Below are 14,458 nucleotides of genomic sequence, written 5' to 3'. Positions count from 1 at the left end.
ACCCTTCTTGTGAATGGCCTTTTGTTCAATATTAGAAAGTCAGGGGAAAAATTAAGTGCAACTGAAGTAAGCAGATGCCAGGCCATAAAGTGCCTTATAATTCTGTGCTAAGGAGTTTGGACTTTATCATGAAAGCTATGGGAGTCATTATAAGATTTTGAATCAAGGAAAAGACATGATTAGATTTGCATTTTAGAAGGCTCACTCTGGCAGCAGTGTAAATAATGGATTAGAGGAAAGTAAAACTAAAAGGAAGGAATCCAGACAGGAGGCTGTTACAGGAATCCAGACAAGACAGGGTCAGGGCCTAAATTAAGGTGGCAACAGTGAGAATATTAAAACTAGATAGATTCATAACTCAAGTGATAGTTTGTAGGTAGAATCGATGTGATTTGTTGGCTGGACCAGAGAAATAAGGAACCAGGAAGACTCAAGATCACCCCTGTTTTCTTATTTGTATACTGTTATCAACTGAAAATAGAGATAAAAAGAAGCAGGTTTAGAGTGAGGAGAGGAGTTACTTTTCAACCTTTGAGGCTAAGGTGACGTGGATTTCTGAGCGAATCAGTTTGGGGGCAAAGGATGTTTTTCTGCAGCTCAAGGTGGATCTTAGGGGTGATCAATGTACAAGTAGTAGATGAAGACATGACTATAGGCTTTCACTAAATATATCGTGATAAGAGAGGGTCAAGTACAAATGTAAGGGGAACCATATATATATATATATATATATATATATATATATATGTATAAAGGACTAACATGGGACATCAGGAAAATAGGAAGACAAGCTGTAAAGTATCCAGTCACTAAAATTAAACAAGAAAAGTGTCACAAGGTAAAAAAAATCCTCTATTAGTGAAGCCAAAGACAACAGAGAGGTCAAGATAAAGTCAAAAAAGTCTCCTTGACTGGAATTTCTTTGAAAGGCTAAGGAGAGTACTTTCAAAGGCCAGGGAGTAAATGAGAAGTAAATGACACAAATAAATTTAACAATTATTTCAAGAAGTTTATCTGAAAGAATGTTAGCCGGACAAGGGGAAAAAATGGTATCGGAAAACATTGCTTGGTTGATGTTTCTTTGCTCTTCTTGTTTTATTTTGCTTTGGAATTATACCATGACAGAATGGATTTAGATGGAATGGAAGCAAGAAAGCATTTATGGTTCTTGAGAAGTTGAAGTTTGCATTTGTTGATACCTATTTTGTCCTACAAAGATGGGGGAGAGGTCATCTTTTGGGAGTGAGGGTTATTGGGAATCTAAAGAGCTGGAGGGAAAATCGTTAATAATAGCCTCTGTAGGAAGGAAACTCCCTGGGGACGTTGTAAAGGCTTTCCAGTTTAGGTTAAAGACCAAGAGTTGGCAGTGACCCCAATTCACATTCTGTGAATGATTTCCAGCAATCCTTAATGATACCAGTCACAGAGAAGGTAATGATTTAAAAATGAGCTCCTGGCAGTTAGGCTCTATGGAAAAAAAAAAAAAAAAAAAAAAAGAGCAAAGAGGGAAAGTGGGTGAGGAATGTGTTGATTAATCCACTCACCAAATATTTATTGAGATAGATGCCTAGGAGTAGCGCTAACAATTAAGGGTGTGATTATCAAAAGTAGACACAGTCTCTGCCCTGCTGGAGTTTTGGGTTATTGGGTCTTGAATTCTAGTGAAGATAGGGAAGGTCATACACTTAATTCTCTGTTTCTTTAGGCAGTATTTATTGGCTAACCAGTATGAATAATATCACATATTTATACTTTAATGTATCTTTATTATTTAACTTCTCAGCTTTGAACATTATATTTTATTTCCTACCTATACAAATTAAGATTATAATCTGATTTACAATATTTCTCATCATCTCAAGCCCATTCTCCAAAGTTAGTAACTTAAAAAAAAGTTAGTAACATTCTCCAAAGTTAGTCACAGATATTTAGTACATTATCTGTGATGGTCATGCTTACACTATCTTCAGAAATCATAATCCGCATGGGTCTTGGAGGCTTTCTTAGGTTTCTAACATATTCAAAAGAAATTTATTTTGTCTCCCTTCAGAGTAATCCATCTCATTTGTGTGGCTGGGAGACTTGAGAGCTCTGTGTAAGATCTGCATCCATGAGAGAGAGAAAGAGCAATATAGAAACATTTTACATCATAGAAACGTCTCTCTCTCATTTTCCCTTTTCTTTTCAGATATTCTAAGAAAGGTACAGAGGCAAACTTTAAAAAAATTTTCTGTCTATAAAATTCAGGATTCCAAACACTGAATGCCATTTAAAACCCTTTCTGGAATAAGCTGAGATATATGTAAATAAAATAAACTAGCAGTTAGAAGGTAATATATGGAGATTCAACCAAATGCTTTAAAAGATTGAATCGGAGGCAAACTTTTATTTGATTGTTACAACGTTACTAAATTGCTTTGTCTTTCTTAGGATTTACCCATTAACAACTTAGAGGGAAATTTTCACTTTGCAAATATCTTATAAAATCATGAGGCAAGTGAGAATTGTGTTGTATCTGACCAGGGTAGCAATTTCTGCCTGAAAATACAAAAAAAAAAAAAAAAAAAATCAGGCATGTAGTTTTGCTCAAAGGGGGAAATCAGCCATCTAGAAAGTCAGGTTACTTAATATATTCTAATAAATAATGGGGCTTTTTAACCTCTTTCGCTCGATACTTTAAAATAAATTCTAGGTCCAAAACCTAATTTTATTAGCCTATAAAGGTGAAAAAAATTCACTGAAAATTGTAACAACCAACTTTTTTGTAACTTAATTAGATATTTACATTAAGTCACAATAATATGTGTACGAGAAAAGTGTTTTGGCATAGAGTAGGAAACCAGAATTCTGATTGGAGGAACATGAACATCTTAGAAAATTCAGTATCAAATCTTGATGAGGAAGAATGGTTAGGGTCCCACTATCCCCTCTGGGGCTAAGATGTTTAAGGGAAGAATTTGAGTCTGTTGATTCAATTTGTTTTTAGTTCAGGAAACACTGTCACACAACATAGTACCGGGATTAATGTGATTCGCTTGTATCTCTGCTTTCACATATAGTAGTTGATTTCTATACATTTTCATTCTATCTATCTCCTTTTAGTTACTTAATAACGCAGACCTGGCCAAAACAAATATGTGAAAAGTTTTATATCTTTTTTATTTTCATGCTATTTTGCTGTTACCATGTATTTGCAACATTTTTTGCTAAACCTTTGTGCATGTGCAAAGACATTTTAGAGACTGAGAAGAGGTTATTGCTCTGCACGTTTCTGTCACTATAGTTTCTCCTCGGTACATCCAAATGATATTAACCTCTTCTTGTAGTGTTCCAACAGACACACACACACTAACACAGGATCCTAGATTTTACAACACATATATCACAGACCCAAACACATCACTGAAGATCAAAGTTGAGTAAGTTGTTTATATAGGTAACATTTGTTGTTGATACTGTTGTTATTACCATAGGTTCTAACATTTACTCTTCCTATGTACTGGCACTCTCAAAAAAAAAAAAAAAGTCTACATTTAAGATATAAATTACATTACATTAAAAAGGCTGAGGAGTTATACTAACAAAGATGTCCAGCTAAGTCAATAACAAGTAGGACAGAAAACTTTGTAAATTCCATCTGCTGGAGTACAGTCACTTATCTTCTCAAAAATCACATCAGTAATTGCTCATTGAAAATCTTTCATTAAAGGAACTGCAGAAGGGCACCCTTTTATTACCTAGGTTTAGGTGGAGAATCAATTTGTAATTCAGCTATTGATAAGTAGCAAGTGTTTTAGGGAACTGAAATGGTTTCCAGACAGAAATACAGTGTCATTTCCTAGCAAAGACATCAACAGAAACATCAGTCCAAGAAATACTCATAAATAGGTACAAGAATTTGCAAATTAGAGATACTAGCAAAGAAACCTTTGACCCAGTATGCCAGGAACAACTTGTTATGCTGTATCTTCAGAGAAAGGGTCAGTATTTATGATATCTTTTAATTTTTCAACACAGTATAATTTTGAATAGGTCTGTTAGAAGATTAATCAGGGCTATTTTTTGTAAATAAATTGTGATTTGATAGACCAAATATAAAAAAAAAACAAAATAAGCAGGATAAATGTCAGACATTAGTATGAATACAAATGTTTATTATTTTATAAAAATTAGATAACTGACATTTAGGTACTTTGAAATTTTCCATCAAAATTCCCAGAAATTTTCAATTATGTACACTTAAAAAAAGTCTTGTTGAAATCTGGGAACAGGAGACCGAAGAACAATTTTAAATGCTTTTATACATTCAAGTTAAAGCCATTAAAGTTTAAAAAAATAAAAGAAGGAAGGGTTTGTAAAGAAAATTGTGGTCACTGTTAGTTTCACTGGGAACAAGATAATTTAAAAACGCTAGTTGGGATATGACAATTAAATTACTTAATCTGTTTTACAATTATGTTAAAATATGTATTGCATTTGTCAGTGCTTATTAAATATCAGGTTTTATGCTATGTGCTTTGGACAACTTTATTTTATGTAATTTTTATTACGACTTCATAAGATGGACATTTTTACACCCCTCTTAGATGAAGAATCAGAAGACTTGAAAACTTGATTTTCTCGCAACCACAAAACTACAGTATGCCAAAACCAATCTATAAACCTATATCCTGTCTAAATGTCTGCAATATTTTCTCTATATGATACCTTAAATTTTTGAACACTGGATTTTCTTATCTGAGTAGAATACTAAATAAATAAGAGATTGGGAGACAGGCTCTGTTTTCAAATTTGAACAAGATATTTGAACATGATATGAACCTTAGGTAACTAATTTAAACTTTCAAAATCTCAGTTTCTTCATCTGAAACATGAGCATAACTGTAAGTAACTCAAGAGGTTCCTGTGATTATTAAATAAAATGATTTTCTTCTTAGTGCGGTGGCTGGCAGATGGAAATATCTCAGTAAATGTTGATGGTACTCGTCATCATCATCATAATCATCATTGTCACCATTTCCTGGCCTTGGTGTAAGCATCAGCATTCTATTATGTTGTTGTTTGTTTTTCTCTTAATTTTGTATACTTCATCACATCTGAACAAGATCTTTATATGATTTCATCGTTATTATGTGTGATATTGGAAAAGTCACATAATTAATTTTTCCTCATCCAGAAAGCAGAGGACAAGTGGTATTATATCTGTTTTATCACTTTCTTTATTTGATATAGGAAACTTAACTTATGTACATAAAAGTAATTTGTAAGACAAGTTATGAAAACAAGAGAGTTTAGACCAGGTTGTAAACAAAACAAACCAAACCACCATCCTTCACTTGCTTGAATAGACATTACTAATCAATCACTGCACTCCAGCTTGCCAGCTTGGCCAAGATGTCCCAGAATTCTTCTTTAACTGAATGTTCCAGAGCCATTAACAATTAATTCAAGTTTGCACATAGGATAAAACTTATTTGTCACCTTCCTGGCCTCACATTTTAGTCTATATCACTAGGCAAGTTCATATTTATCTTACTGGCTGACTCCTAATTTTTGTTTATTGAATAAAAAAATGTCATGATCCATGGCTTCTGAATAACTACAGTTAAAATACGAAATCAAATTATCATAAGTATAATGTTGTATAACCCTTTAAATTCACTAAATATATATTTTAAACATATATTTATTTTTCATTTTAATTTTATTCTGCTTAACTAAAGTCATCAGTAATAAAAATCTAAATTAGGAGGAGCTTCAAGATGATGGAAGAGTAGGACTTGGAGATCACCTTCCTCCCCACAAATACATCAGAAATACATCTACATGTGGAACAACTCCTACAGAAAACCTACTGAACACTGGCAGAAGACCTCAGACCTCCCAAAAGGCAAGAAACTCCCCACGTACCTCGGCAGGGCAAAAGAAAAAAGAAAAAACAGAGACAAAAGAATAGGGATGGGACCTGCACCACTGGGAGGAAGCTGTGAAGGAGGAAAGGTTTCCACACACTAAGAAGCCCCTTCGTGGGCAGAGACTGTGGGTGGTGGAGGGGGTAAGCTTCGGAGCCACGGAGGAGAGCGGAGCAACAGGGATGCAGAGGGCAAAGCGGAGAGATTCCCGCACAGAGGATCAGGGCTGACCAGCACTCATCAGCCTGAGAGGCTTGTCTGCTCACTCGTTGGGGCAGGTGGGGGCTGGGAGCTGAGGCTCGGGCTTTGGTCGGATCCCAGGGAGAGGACTGGGGTTGGCAGCGTGAATAGAGCCTGAAGGAGGCTAATGCACCACGGCTAGCTGGGATGGAGTACGGAAAAAGGTCTGGGACTGCCAAAGAGGCAAGAGATTTTTTCTTAGCTCTTTGTTTCCTGGTGCACGAGGAGAGGGGATTAAGACCGCCGCCTAAACGAGCTCCAGAGATGGGCTCAAGCTGTGGCTATCAGCGTGGACACCAGAGATGGGCATGAGACACTAAGGCTGCTGCTGCAGCCACCAAGAAACCTGTGTGCAACACAGGTCACTATCCACTCCTTCCCTCCTGGGAGCCTGTGCAGCCCACCACTGCCAGGGTCCCATGATCCAGGGACAACTTCCCCGGGAGAACACATGTTGTGCCTCAGGCTGGTGCAATGTCATGCTGGCCTCTGCCACTGCAGGCTTGCCCCGCATCCTTACCCCTCCCTCCCCCCGGCCTGAGTGAGCCAGAGCCCCCAAATCAGCTGCTCCTTTAACCCTGTCCTGTCTGAGCAAAGAAAAGATGCCCTCAGGTGACCTACATGCAGAGGCGGGTCCAAATCCAAAGCTGAACCCCGGGAGCTGTGGGAACAAAGAAGAGAAAGGGAAATTTCTCCCTGCAGCATCAGGAGCAGCATATTAAAGCTCCACAATCAACTTGATGTACCTGCATCTGGGGAATACCTGAATAGACAACGAATCATGGCAAATTGTGGAGGTGGACTTTGGGAGCAACTATATATATATATATATATATATATATATATATATATATATATATATATATATATATAATTTTTTTTCCCTTTTTCTCTTTTAGTGAGTTTGTATGCATATGCTTCTCTGTGTGACTTTGTATGTATAGCTTTGTTTTTACTATTTGTCCTAGGGTTCTCTCTGTCCATTTTTTTGTTGTTTTTGTTGTTTTTAGTATAGTTTTCAGCACTTGTTAGCATTGGTGGGTTTGTTTTTTGGTTTGGTTGTTCTTTCTTACTTTCTTTTATTTAATTACTTTAAAAAAAATTTTTTAATAAGTATTTTTTGTTTTTTATTTTAATATCATTTTCTTCTTATTTTATTTTATTTTATTTTATCTCTTTCTTTCTTTCTTTCTTTCTTTCTTTCTTTCTTCCTTTCTTTCTTTTTCTTTCTTTCTCCCTTTTATTCTGAGCCGTGTGGATGACAGGCTCTTGGTGCTCCAGCCAGGTGTTAGTGCTGTACCTCTGAGGTGGGAGAGCCAAGTTCAGAACATTGTTCCCCCAGAGACCTCCCAACTCCACGTAATATCAAACAGCAAAAACCTCCCAAAGATCCCCAACTCAATGCCAAGACCCAGCTCCATTCAACGACCAGCAAGCTACAGTGCTGTACACCCTATGCCAAACAACTAGCGGAACAAGAACAAAACAGCACCCATTAACAGAGAAGCTGTCTAAAATCATAATAAGGTCATAGAAACCCCAAAACACACCACCAGACTTGGACATGCACACCAAAAAGACAAGATCCAGCCTCATCCACCAGAACACAGGCACAAGTCCCCTCCATCAGGAAACCTACGCAACCCACTGAACCAACCTTAGCCACTGGGGACAGACACCAAAAAAATGGGAACTACGAACCTGCAGTCTGCGAAAAGGAGACCCCAAACACAGTAAGATGAGCAAAATGAGAAGACAAAGAAACACACAGCAGATGAAGGAGCAAGGTAAAAACCTACCAGACCTAAAAAATGAAGAGGAAGTAAGCAGTCTACCTGAAAAAGAATTCAGAATAATGATAGTAAGGAAGATCCAAATCTTGAAAACAGAATGCAGAAAATAAAAGAAACGTTTAACAAGGACCTAGAAGAACTAAAGAGCAAACAAACAATCATGAACAACACAATAAATAAAATTAAAAATTCTCTAGAAGAGATCAATATCAGAATAACTGAGGTAGAACAATGGATAAGTGACCTGGAAGATAAAATAATGGAAATAATTACTGCAGAGCAGAATAAAGAAAAAAGAATGAAAAGAATTGAGGACAGTCTCAGAGACCTCTGGAACAACATTAAATGCACCAACATTCGAATTATAGGGGTCCCAGAAGAAGAAGAGAAAAAGAAAGGGACTGAGAAAATATTTGAAGAGATTATAGTTGAAAACTTCCCTAATATGGGAAAGGAAATAGTTAATCAAGTCCAGGAAGCACAGAGAGTCCCATACAGGATCAATCCAAGGAGAAACATGTCAAGACACATATTAATCAAACTATCAAAAATTAAATACAAAGAACAAATATTAAAAGCAAAAAGGGAAAAACAACAAATAGCACATAAGGGAATCCTCATGAGGTTAACAGCTGATCTTTCAGCAGAAACTCTGCAAGCCAGAAGGGAGTGGCAGAACATATTTAAAGGGATGAAAGGAAAAAACTACAACCAAGATTACTCTACCCGGCAAGGATCTCATTCAGATTTGAAGGAGAAATTAAAAGCTTTACTGACAAGCAAAAGCTGAGAGAGTTCAGCACCACCAAACCAGATTTACAACAAATGCTAAAGGAACTACTCTAGGCAAGAAACACAAGAGAAGGAAAACACCTACAATAACAAACCCAAAACATTTAAGAAAATGGTAATAGGAACATACATATTGATAATTACCTTAAAAGTAAATGGATAAATGCTCCAACCAAAAGACATAGATGGGCTGAATGGATACAAAAACAAGACCCGTATATATGTTGTCTACAAGAGACCCACTTCAGGCCTAGGGACACATACAGACTGAAAGTGAGGGGATGGAAAAAGGTATTCCATACAAATGGAAATCAAAACAAAGCTGGAGTAGCAACTCTCATATCAGACAAAATAGACTTTAAAACAAAGACTATTACAATACACAAAGGACATTACATAATGATCAAGGGATCAATCCAAGAAGAAGATATAACAATTGTAAATATTTACGCACCCAACATAGGAACACCTCAATACATAAGGCAAATACCAACAGCCGTAAAAGGGGAAATCAACAGTAACACAATCATAGTAGGGGACTTTAACACCCCACTTTAATCAATGGAGAGATCATCCAAAATGAAAATAAGAAAGGAAACACAAGCTTTAAATGATACATTAAACAAGATGGACTTAATTGATATTTATAGGACATTCCATCCAGAAACGACAGAATACACTTTCTTCTCAAGTGCTCATGGAACATTCTCCAGGATAGATCATAACTTGGGTCACAAATCAAGCCTTGGTAAATTTAAGAAAACTGAAATTGTATCAAGTATCTTTTCCAACCACAACGTTATGAGACTGGATATCAATGAAAGGAAAAAAATCTGTAAAAAATACAATCACATGGAGGCTAAACAATACACTACTTAATAACCAAGAGATCACTGAAGAAAACAAAGAGGAAATCAAAAAATACCTTGAAACAAATGACAATGAAAACACGATGACCCAAAACCTATGGGATGCAGCAAAAGCAGTTCTAAGAGGGAAGTTTATAGAAATACAATCCTACCTTAAGAAACAAGAAACATCTCAAATAAACAACCTAACTTTACACCTAAAGCAATTAGAGAAAGAAGAACAAAAACAACAACAACAACAAAAACCAAAGTTAGCAGAAGGAAAGAAATCATAAAGATCAGATCAGAAATAACAGTAGAAAGAAATGAAGGAAATGGTAGCAAAGATCAATAAAACAAAAACCTGGTTCTTTGATAATATAAACAAAATTGATAAACCATTCCCAGACTCATCAAGAAAAAAAGGGAGAAGACTGAAATCAATAGAATTATGAAAAAGGAGAAGTAACAATTGACACTGCAGAAATACAAACGATCATGAGAGATTACTACAAGCAACTCTATGCCAATAAAATGGACAACCTGGAAGAAATGGACAGATTCTTAGAAATGCACAACCTTCCGAGACTGAACCAGGAAGAAATAGAAAATATGAACATACCAATTACAAGTACTGAAATTGAAACTGTGATTAAAAATTTTCCAATAAACAAAAGCCCAGGACCAGATGGCTTCACAGGCGAATTCTATGAAACATTTAGAGAAGAGCTAACACCTATCCTTCTCAAACTCTTCCAAAATATAGCAGAGGGAGGAACACTCCCAAACTCATTCTATGAGGCCACCATCACCCTGATACCAAAACCAGACAAAGATGTCACAAAAAAAGAAAACTACAGATCAATATCACTGATGAACATAGATGCAAAAATCCTCAAGAAAATACTAGCAAACAGAATCCAACAGCACATTAAAAGGATCATATACGATGATCAAGTGGGGTTTATCCCAGGAATGCAAGGATTCTTCAATATACGCAAATCAATCAATGTGATACACCATATTAACAAATTGAAGGAGAAAAAACATATGATCATCTCAATAGATGCAGAGAAAGCTTTCAACAAAATTCACCACCCATTTATGATAAAAACCTTCTAGAAAGTTAGCACAGAGGGAATTTACCTAAACATAATAATGGCCATATATGACAAGCCCACAGCCAACATCATCCTTAATGGTGAAAACCTGAAACCATTTCCACTAAGATCAGGAGCAAGAAAAGGTTGCCAACTCTCACCATTATTATTCAACATACTTTTGGAAGTGTTAGCCACAGCAATCAGAGAAGAAAAAGAAATAAAAGGAATCCAAATCGGAAAAGAAGAAGTAAAGCTGTCACTGTTTGCAGATGACATGATACGATACATAGTGAATCCTAAAGATGCTACCAGAAAACTACTAGAGCTAATCAATGAATTTGGTAAAGTAGCAGGATACAAAATTAATGCACAGAAATCTCTTGCATTCCTATATACTAATGATGAAAAATCTGAAAGAGAAATTAAGGAAACACACCCATTAACTATTGCAACAAAAAGAATAAAATACGTAGGAATAAACCTACCTAAGGAGACAAAAGACCCGTATGCAGAAAACTATAGGACACCAATGAAAGAAGTTAAAGATGATACAAACAGATGGAGAGATATACCATGTTCTTGGATTGGAAGAATAAACATTGTGAAAATGACTATACTACGAAAGCAATCTACATATTTAATGCAAACCCTATCAAACTACCACTGGCATTTTTCACAGAACTAGAACAAAAAAATTCACAATTTGTATGTAAACACAAAAGACCCAAATAGCCAAAGCAATCTTCAGAAAGAAAAATGGAGCTGGAGGAATCAGGCTCCCAGACTTCAGACTATACTACAAAGCTACAGTAATCAACACAGTATGGTACTGGCACAAAAACAGAAACATAGATCAGTGGAACAGAATAGAAAGCCCAGAGATAAACCCACGCACCTATGGTCACCTTATCTTTGATAAAGGGGGCAAGAATATACAATGGAGAAAAGACAGCCTCTTCAATAAGTGGTGCTGGGAAAACTGGACAGCTACATGTAAAATAATGAAATTAGAACACTCCCTAACACCATACACAAAAATAAACTCAAAATGGATTTGAGACCTAAATGTAAGACCGGACACTGTAAAACTCTTAAGGGAAAACATAGGAAGCACACTCTTGGACATCAATCACAGCAAGATCTTTTTTGATTCACCTCCTACAGTAATGGAAATAAAAACAAAAATAAACAAATAGGACCTAATGAAACTTCAAAGCTTTTGCACAGCAAAGGAAACCATAAACAAGATGAAAAGACACCCCTCAGAATGGGAGAAAATATTTGCAAATGAAGCAACTGACAAAGGATTAATCTCCAAAATTTACAAGCAGCTCATGCAGCTCAATATCAGTAAAACAAACAACTTAATCCAAAAATGGGCAGAAGTCCTAAATAGACATTTCTCCAAAGAAGATATACAGATTGACAACAAACACATGAAAGAATGCTCAACATCATTAATCATTAGAGAAATGCAAATCAAAACTATAATGCGATATCATCTTACACCAGTCAGAATGGCCATCATCAAAAAATCTACAAACAGTTAATCCTGGGAGGGTGTGGAGAAAAGGGAACCCTCATACACTGTTGGGGGAAATGTAAATTGATACAGCCACTGTGGAGAACAGTATGGAGGTTCCTTAAAAAACTAAAAATAGAACTACCATATGACCCAGCAATTCCACTACTGGGCATATACCCTGAGAAAACCATAATTCAAAAAGAGTCATGTACCACAATGTTCATTGCAGCTCTATTTACAATAGCCAGGACATGGAAGCAACCTAAGTGTCCATCGATAGATGAATGTATAAAGAAGATATGGTACATATATACAATGAAATATTACTCAGCCATAAGAAGAAACGAAATTGATTTATTTATAGTGAGGTGGATGGACCTAGAGTCTGTCATACAGAGTGAAGTAAATCAGAAAGAGGAAAACAAATACCGTTTGCTAACACATTTATATGGAATCTAAGAAAAAAAAAATTGTCATGAAGAACCTACGGGCAAGTCGGTAATAAAGACACAGACCTACTAGAGAATGGACTTGAGGACACGAGGAGGGGGAAGGGTAAGCTGGGACAATGTGAGAGAGTGGTAGTGTATATATGGACATATATATATATACTACCAAATATAAAATAGATAGCTAGTGGGAAGCAGTCACATAGCACAGGGAGATCAGCTCGGTGCTTTTTGACCAGCTAGAAGGGTGAGATTGGGAGGGTGGGAGGGAGGGAGACGCAAGAGGGAAGAGATATGGGGATATATGTATATGTATAATTGATTCACTTTATTATAAAGCAGAAACTAACACACCATTGTTAAGCAATTATACTCCAGTAAAAATATTAAGGGAAAAATCAATCTAAATTAAGTTTTGTAGTTTCTTCTAAACTTTGGGTTGTTGGCCTGATAACCAATGTAGGAATACCTGACTGGTGTTCGTGATTATGCATATAAAATATATTGATCAATATATTTTTATATTGTCTCATTAGAACACTTCATTCTCTGCCACCTCCCAGCCACCAACTCAGGACCAAGCAAATCAATCCTTCCCACCTTCCAGATCACCACCCAGTATTCCTAATTTTCTTTATCATTTATATTTGTTTACTTGTCTTGGATAAATATTCAGGCATCAGAATCAAAAGGAGAAATTTTTAAAATACATTTTTTATATCAAGCTTCCCACCTCAAAGGATGAAAAATCACGCATTTTGTGTAGAGCACTGACAGGTACATTTTGAAAAACTCCCCTGATGATGCTGCTGCGTGCCCCTAAGAAAAGCTACCTACATAGAAAATTGAGGGCTTTAAGAAGGTAGTTAGCATTTTGCTTCTCACCTGGGAGGAGTTTAGCAAACATCAATCGTTCCCTTCTTCCCTTCTGCCCATCTGTCTTCACAAATTCCAGACTCACTGATTAGTGGTAGAAGAAATCTTCAATGCAACCCCAGAATTGTGACTGAGAAAATTGAAGCGACCTACCCAGCCTCATATATTCACTCGGTGCATTTCCCATCTTGTATCTACCTGCTGCTTGATCATTTGCCCTTGTCCACATTTTAGTGTCAAATTCATTCAGTGAAAAACTGACCTCCGACTCTTTGCAGGAATCAGGGAGAAAAATAACATCTCTTCAGAAACTGTTATGGGCTAAGTATTTCACATGAATTATAGTATCAAATTTCCATCGTGATCATATGAAGTAGATATTATCATCCTGGTATTATAGGCAAGAATACTAAGGTCCAAATAATTTATGTAATATTTCTCCTCTGGCAAATAGTAACAAAAAAATTCAGATTTTTGTTTGTCCTTACAAAATCTATGTACTTTTCACTAACTTTCACCAGACTGTGATTTTCTTCTTAATGAGATTATAAAGTCTGTATTTATACAGACTTTAGAATATAAAGGATGTTGTATTTTCAGGTAAAACCCATAGGAAGTAGTGAGCAACAGTTAGTGCAGGCTGTAAGGGAAGACTAAGCTCATGAGAAATTCTCCCTGCTTCTGCAAGAATTCTGGCCTAAGGTTATCTTTTCTGCTTGCACTGTTTTTAATTCTAAACCAATGGTTGACTTCTGTCCATAATCATAATCTTACTGGATTCCAAACCACTTTTGCAAGCCCCCAGACAAATGTTATAAACTCTCATTGTCCACTGAGAATTCCTCACTAGTCAATTTGACTTTTTCCCTTTGATTCAGAGTAAGTGATGAAAAGCAAAGAACATGATTCTGGCTCTGAAG

Source organism: Balaenoptera physalus, assembly GCF_965194825.1.
Source record: "Balaenoptera physalus genome assembly, chromosome: 18".
In the NCBI taxonomy this organism is placed as follows: domain Eukaryota; kingdom Metazoa; phylum Chordata; class Mammalia; order Artiodactyla; family Balaenopteridae; genus Balaenoptera; species Balaenoptera physalus.
This window is presented reverse-complemented; position numbering follows the sequence as displayed.